The following is a 7,258-nucleotide window of genomic DNA, read 5'->3' as shown; positions in this document are numbered from 1 at the left end:
GGCCCTAAACTCAATATAGTCAATATAAAAAAGTGTTATTCTACTTATGAGCTGGTCTAGAAGATATATTCTCTATACTATTAATATAACAAAATTTGATATGCAATAAAATTTAGCCCAATTTAGAGGTTTCTTTTAGGTTCATACTCCCCAAATCCATTGACAACCTGCTCATTGTCAAAAACTATGGAGGCTTTTTTCTGTTTGCTATACAATACTTGGCTTTCTATCACTCTGTTGTTATTGTTTGCTCTCTGTAAGCATGTTTTAGGGTGTATTTATGTGTGTATGTAGTAGTATATGTATGTGGATAATGGCTTCGACGCTATATATAACGTTTGTGGCTATCCCGATCGATGGTTTCTTTCAATGCCATTTGATCCTGGAAACACCACATATATTATTTGTTATCATCGTTAAGATACTTTTCTGACTCCACAACCAAAAATAGAGTTTACTTTGCTGTTCTTTTCAAAACAGATGAGGAATAAAATGTGTTTACTGTTCTTCTTTGCAAAACAGAACAAGAAGTTTATTTTTGTTGCTGTTTTGCAAAGTTGTTGTTTTTCTTTGCAAAACAGAACAAGAAGTTGATTTCTTTGCTGTTTTTCTGCATATTTTTCTACATATTTCTTTGCATACCAGCTTTTCCAAACAAATTGATGATGTAATATTTGTTGTTTTGTGGGACTTGAAAATTTCTAAACTTTTCTAAATCCTTGAAAATGTAATATTTTTCAATGATGAGCACAAAATTCTAATGTTGTGCTCCAAGCAACATTCAATGAGGGTGAAAAGAGGCATCTTCCAAAAAAAGTTCAAAGGGGTGCATCTTTCACTGTAGAGGAGGATAACCTCCTCGTCTCAGCTTGGCTCAACATTAGTATCGATGCAATAAAAGGGTACTGATCAAAAGTACACTCAAATGTGGGAAAGAATTTCATAATTTTATCATGAATATAAAAAACAGAACAATGTGAACCGTTTTATAGTTTCTTTGATGAATCGGTGGTCCTTGATTCAGAAATGCACAAATAAGTTTTGTACATTTTTAGCACAAGTAGAGTCATTGCATCCGAGTGATGCGACGGAGCAAGACAAGGTATGTAACATTTTCCTTTAATTTTCACAAACATGTAGGATTGATTTATGAACTAACAATATTCCTATGTATTTGTAGATTGAGAAGGCAAAAATTTTGTATAAAGAGATGGAGAAGAGTAACTTCACAATGGCGCACTGTTGGTGTCTTCTTAGACACCAACCAAAATGGCAACAACACATCTCCACCCTTGGGACGAGGAGAAGGCCACAAGGTGAAGCTACTATTGACACGGTGGAGGAGAACATTGAGGTTTTTGCTGAGAGACCTCTAGGCAAAAAAGCTGAGAAAAAAAGGGAGAGGAAGCGGAAGTCGATGGAAGGCAAAGAGTCTGAGATCAGCATTTCCTTAGCTAAAATGACCGAGGATAGAGCCACGACCATAGAAGAGCGGAGGAATGCTACGTTGAAGGCAGACCAAAAAAGTGAGAAAATATTTGAACTAAAGAAGAAGAAGTTTGAACTAGAGAAGAAGAAATTTGAAAGCAAGATGATGATGCTAGATCTACATGGCATGAATATATTTCCGTAATATTCAACTAGCAATTTTTAAGGATTCGAAATCCCATTCCGGAGGTAGATCTAACTCTCCTTCAACACCTTATTATGTAGATATCTAACTTGTAATATTTATAGGACTAATTTTTTTGAGAATTTATGGCTGCCCAACCACATGTGGGCTGGATAAATATGTGGCTGGGTAGCAACTAAATTCGTGGACTGTGGATATTATCTTTGTTGGTAATTTGTGGACTGTTTTGGTAACTTTTCTGTTGGACTTGGTATATAAGTTGTGGATTGTTGGTAATTTCTTACTTGAATGGGACTGTGTTGTTGGACTTCAAATGGACTATGAGACTCTTTTGTATGGGCCTATTTTGTATTTGCACTAACCCATTGGTTAAGAGTCAAAGACATTATGAGGAACTTTGATTTCATCTATAATTAATTATGTATCACTGCTTTTTTGGCTACTACACTTCTGGGAAGGTTCAATTGTCTCTTGACCAATTATTAGGATTTGGAATTCTCAGTAGCCCTTGAAGATAATATGGATATGGATATGAGATGACAAGAGATAGGGTAAGTTTGGGACTTTGTTGGTGGACTATTTATGGGACTGTGTTGCTAAATTTGAATGTGACTCTTTTGTTCATCAGGTCATTAAAAAATAACTTTCTATCTGGAAGAATATCAGATGCCCTTCAGGAATGTGTTTGTATTTATTTGATGTCCATAAATTGTGTCTTCATTATTTTGTTGTATTTATTTGAGTGAGAAAGTCTTGTAACAGGTCTCTATCTCTCTCTCACACAATTTTGATGTCCGCATGATTCATTGTGAGATTTGATTACACTTGCAATTTTATTGGAAGTGATATTATAATGGATGTGGTTAAATATCTCGGTTAATATTAGTATGAAATGCTAATATTAGGTTGAGGAAACAAATAGTTGAGAAATAATAATTTTAAGTAAAATGTATATTATTAATTAATATATGAAGTGTATTTGCAAAAAAAAAAATTGTAAAATATTATTAAAATATATAATATTATATTATTATTTTGACTTTAAGATGGCTAGTCCAATGTGGATTCATCTAGCCAAAAGTTAAAGCTATAGTCAAAATTTGAACTTCTAGCTAAAATTTAGACTTCTAGCCATTGTCAATGCTCTAAATGCTTGTCTCCCTCTTTGGTCCCCTTCTGATCTCCTTAGCCACAGCAGCTTCGCCCATCCCTTGCTCTCCTCCACTCCACGCACGGCCAAATCACCAAACTCACCTCCATATGCCACTCACAACCCTTATTTTAACAATCCGAAAATAGAGTTGCCTGTTAACCGCCATGCACCATGCCCTTGCAACCCCCTCTACCAAGGATGAGCCTCCACCGTAACTACACCATATAAGCCACGACAACTACCCCTCTAGTCCAAGGCAGCAGAGCCATCATAAGCCACCACCACCGTGAGTCTCCCAACCATAGCAAACACTGCCTCCACCCCCACCTTACTTCGAGAACCACCCAAACCCACTGTCACAGAAGCCGTGAAGCTCAGCCCTTTTTTGCCTCCCCTCCACACATGGCTAAACTACAGAACAACAAGCGACAAGCAGCAATTTCAAACTCTTAATTTTGGGTATAAAATCTTATCATTTTATCTCAACAAATGTTACGTTTGTAAAGTGAAATGGTGTTATGAAAGGTGTTTTGTTGATGATTATTGTGAATTGTGAAATGTGCTTTGTGTTGTGCATTGTGAATTGTGAATGGTGTGGCTGTGTGTAGTGTGAAGTAATGGGATTAAATGTGAAGTTTTTGAAATGGTTGTGCTATGTGAAGTGATGGGCTGATTGTGTAGTTTGTGAAGTGATCGGATGCCATGTGAAGTGAAGTGATCGAAATCCCCAACCCCGCATGGTGCGGGGCGGGGTGCGGGGAAGGGCACCCCCCGCCCCGCACCATGCGGGTAGCAGGCCTAGATGGGATTACTGTATAGTTTGGAATGTGGTTGTAAATTGTGTGAAGTGATGGGATACTTGTGTAGTTTGTGAAGTGTTGGGATTGTTGTTGGTGCATATAAAGCTTATAATGCTTTGTGATTGTGTTTGGATTGGTGTAAATGAAATGGGCAGATTTTATATAATTGCAAAGTGTATAGTTGGACTTCATGGATCAAATGAGGCCATGGTGGAGATTGTGAAGTTAAGTGAATGTGATGTGTTAGTTGTGAAAGACTAAGGAGAAGTGGGGTGTGGTTTGTGATGTAATTGTGATATAGATGTATATTGTGTGAAACGATGAGATTATTGTACAATTCTGATGTGATAATATGTTGTGTGAAGCGTTAGGATTAACTGAAGACATATTTTTATATGAAGATTACGTGAGATGTCATGGGCTTTAATGAAGTATGCTGAAGTTGAGTATATCAAGATTTAGGTCCCGTTTGGATACAAAAATAGTTTCATCTCATCTCATTACATCATTACAACTTTCTCAAATTTCTACACAAAATATAATAAATAATTCAACATTTTTAAATCTCAAAACAATAATAATATTAAAAATTAATATTCTAACAATATTTAATTCAACTTTCAACTTTTATCTAAAACCATCTCATCTCATCTCAATATCCAAACGGGGCCTTTAGTGAATTGTATGTTGATCTTAGGTGATAAAAGGGTCAAGGTACATGTGTAAGTTTTGTTGGATGCATGTATCAGACAGATTTACAATATGTAATGGATAATTTATCTTAAACATGAGTACACAATACTTAAGGTTCATAGTTGACTCAACATTGTGTGTTATGCTTGGCTTGGATTAAGATAAAATGTGGGTTATTATATATGAATGGAGGAATGAATGTATGTATTGATTAAGATTGGTTTATAACTTGGTTGGTTCAAGTTAGAAGATAATAGTGTGTCTTAACCTTTAAAGTAAATCAAGAAGATTCACTTTAAAGAATAAGAACATGAAGTGAAATACTATGTGTTGGGAAGGTGGCCACAAGTGGGCCACAAGCTACGACTTTGAGAAATTAGAAGAATGGTGATAAAGGAATGTATGGAGGATGGATTTAGTAATTTAATGGGTCTAAGTGAAGGAAGCTTAAGTCAATGGTAGTTTTATGTATTTTCTAAGTTAAGTTGCTTATGCACTTGAGAAAAGAAAAGATGTAAAGTTATGTACGAATGTAAGTTGTCATCTGACACGCATATGAATGAACTGCATGAAAAGAAAATAGCATGGAGTCCAGGTAAGTATTATGTTCATTAGTATTATGTACTAGGGTTTTTTTTAATGATTTAAAATAAGAAAGAAATGTTTCTCTTTATATGAATCTATGCTAGTGCATTAGTGTTTAAAGTATATGTGTGTAATGGCCTTCTTTGCCAGCTCCTTTTCACACACCTCAAGATTAGTTGTATGCATGTGAAATAGATATTACATGTTGTAACTATTGTCTTTATGTTCTGTAAATGAAATATTGAGTTTTATGCTTGATGCTATGATGACCTTTAAATGATGCTATGAAATGATATTTAAATAAGGCTATGAAATGATGTTTAGATGAGGTTATGAAACGAGGTTTAAATGATGCTATGAAATTGTGTTTACTGATTATGTTTATACTTATGCTATGAAATGATGTTTATGAAATGAAATGCATTGATGGAGGAAATAAATGAAAATGAAAGAATAGAAAAGAATGACTAGAAGGAAATGAATATTTTAATGCATGAAGCTTCGTAATGGCCATGACTAAATGAATGATGGTACCAATGGATTGGACAGATTGTAATACCGAATAAGTAATGCTAGTAGTACACCTAGTGCTACCCCCTGACTGAAATGGATTCCCAACATTTGGCCACGGGCGGAATCCGAGTCCAAAAGACCTCTAACCCCAACACACGGGATGTAACTGTAATGATCCGAGCTTGCCTAAGCATGGCCCAAAGAATTTATTCTTAGTAGCCATAGCATTTTAAGAGCCCTAGTTATTTTTTTGAAGGCCTTAGCGTCTTTGATTTAGTGACTTAAGCCCAAGAGGGGAGTAGCCCTAGAATGTCTTGTAATTTTCAGCCTTATTTAGAAACCTTGGCCCAATGGCTTTAGGTCTATGACCCAAACCCTAGTCACTAGTATCATGTGTCAGGCATGTGTTGCACTATGAATCTGGACAAGATAATGGACTAAGGGGGGAGAGAAGTGTAGGGAAACACCATGAGGTGGCTTGTGCGCCTACCCTAGAAGACTTTCCACTTGTCAACATGTTAGAAACCTTCTAGAATAATCAAGAGGCAAAAAGAATCTAGGAAGACTAAAAGATTTTCGGCTAACCCATTAACCACTTTTTTTTTTTTTTTTTTTTTTTTTTTTTTTTTTTTTTTTTTTTTACCGAAGAGCCAGTAGCCACACAGTAGCCCTAGAATGTCTTGTAATTTTCAGCCTTATTTAGAAACCTTGGCCCAATGGCTTTAGGTCTATGACCCAAATCCTATTTACTAGTGCCATGTGTCAGGCATGTGTTGCACTATGAATCTGGACAAGATAATGGACTAAGGGGGGAGAGAAGTGTAGGGAAACACCATGAGGTGGCTTGTGCGCCTACCCTAGAAGACTTTCCACTTGTCAACATGTTAGAAACCTTCTAGAATAATCAAGAGGCAAAAGGAATCTAGGAAGACTAAAAGATTTTCGGCTAACCCATTAACCACTTCTTTTTTTTTTTTTTTTTTTTTTACCGAAGAGCCAGTAGCCACACAGTAGTGAACCCGTCCCAAGTTTATTAAAAAATCCTCACTTATGACGGAGGAAAACCATGGTTACAAGCCAGATACCTAGGAGAGCACTCCTCCCAAAAACCAAAACCAACACAAAACAAAAAAACAAAGATCTAAACAGGCCTAAATAGAAAAGCAAAAATCTAAACAAGCCTATTAAACGAGCATCGAAGGATAAATTCTAAACAAGCCTAATATAAGAATAAAACTAAACAAGCCCATATGAAAATAGAAAGAAAATCTAAACAGGCCTATAAAACACCACACACCAGACCAAACAAAAGACTATGAATACTGAAGAAAACTCATTGACGCAGGTATGGAAGACCCATCTTCTCAACACGCGTAATACCTCTTAGATGTCTTGGGAGAGAAAAATGCCCTTCATAAATCTCATTCTTCCCACTTTCGCCTTCTCTAGCCAAAAAATCAGCCGCACCGTTTCCTTCCCTATATTGATGAACTACCACAAAGTTTATTCCAACGAGCTCTGCCTTTAGAACATCCCAAAAATTCCAAAGATACCATAAGGTACATCTCCCTTTCCGAAGCCAATCTACAACAATACGAGAGTCACTTTCAATAATGATATTAAAAAAGTAAAATTGCTTGCAAAGATGAATACCCTCCACGATCGCCTTAAGCTGGGCACTGTTATTGGTTCCATTCCCAAAGTGAGTTGAGAACGCTACTTTCATCACACCATAAGAGTCATGGATAATTCCACCACCTCCTGAGTTCCCGGATTTCCATGACAGCTCCCGTCACAGTTTAGCTTCACCCAACCCGAGGGAGGTTTGGACCAAGTCACTATTTTTACCTCCTTCGCCCTAGTTCTCGGACGTTCAATCTG

The 7,258-nt window shown here is 36.5% G+C and overlaps 1 non-coding gene across 1 annotated transcript; it reads left to right on the top strand.

The window, feature by feature from the left end:
- Positions 1-273: 273 nt before the first annotated feature.
- On the top strand, positions 274-403 carry LOC121268750. Its single transcript, XR_005941259.1, has one exon. It is a non-coding gene; the product is annotated as a small nucleolar RNA snoR80 (small nucleolar RNA).
- Positions 404-7,258: the final 6,855 nt, after the last annotated feature.

The sequence above is a fragment of the Juglans microcarpa x Juglans regia genome, chromosome 5S, assembly GCF_004785595.1.
Source record: "Juglans microcarpa x Juglans regia isolate MS1-56 chromosome 5S, Jm3101_v1.0, whole genome shotgun sequence".
NCBI classification, from domain to species: domain Eukaryota; kingdom Viridiplantae; phylum Streptophyta; class Magnoliopsida; order Fagales; family Juglandaceae; genus Juglans; species Juglans microcarpa x Juglans regia.
Note: the sequence above shows the minus strand (reverse complement) of the source record. Positions and strands in the feature narration are given on the sequence as shown.